Genomic DNA, 637 nt, shown 5'->3' on the forward strand with positions numbered 1-637 from the left:
TTGGCCTGGCCGGCCACCGCAGACCTTTTCCTCTGTCAACAACCACTGCCCAGCAGCCTCTGGGACCTCGGGGTCCCAGGGAACCAGATCCAGCCTCCAGGCTCTTGACCTCTCATTGCTCTTGGAGCCGCCATCTGAGAGACTGGGCCACAGGCTAGAGGCAGAGCACACCTCCTTGGCTGGGACTTTCCTGGTGCTCTGGACACAGCCCCGGGAGAAACTGTTCACTTTCACTGCTTTGTAGCAACGCGTCCTGTCCCATCCCTCTTCCTGAAACACCCAGTCCCACTTCCTCTGCTTCTTCCAAGGGGCAACACTTGAGCAGAAGAGGGGCTGGCCCAGCTTCCCAGAGAGACTCTCGGGGTGAGAAGCCACGCCCCAGAGCTTCTCCACGGCAGAGCTGCGGCCCCGGGGACTTCTGCTTCAAGCTTCAGGGTTGACACCGAGACCTGGATCAGACTCAAGTCCCCACCCTGACTGTGGGACTGCTGAAGCCCCATCCTCCCTGGCTCCTATCATGAGAGCAAAACTGTCCCTTGGAGACGGTGACTCAGAAACCTCCTGGGAGACAGAAAAGGCACGGATGCTACATCTCCATCCTCTACTTGACCCTTTCTGGGGGCGCAGAGCAGGGAGT

This window comes from Hyperoodon ampullatus, assembly GCF_949752795.1.
Source record: "Hyperoodon ampullatus genome assembly, chromosome: 2".
Lineage (NCBI taxonomy): Eukaryota > Metazoa > Chordata > Mammalia > Artiodactyla > Ziphiidae > Hyperoodon > Hyperoodon ampullatus.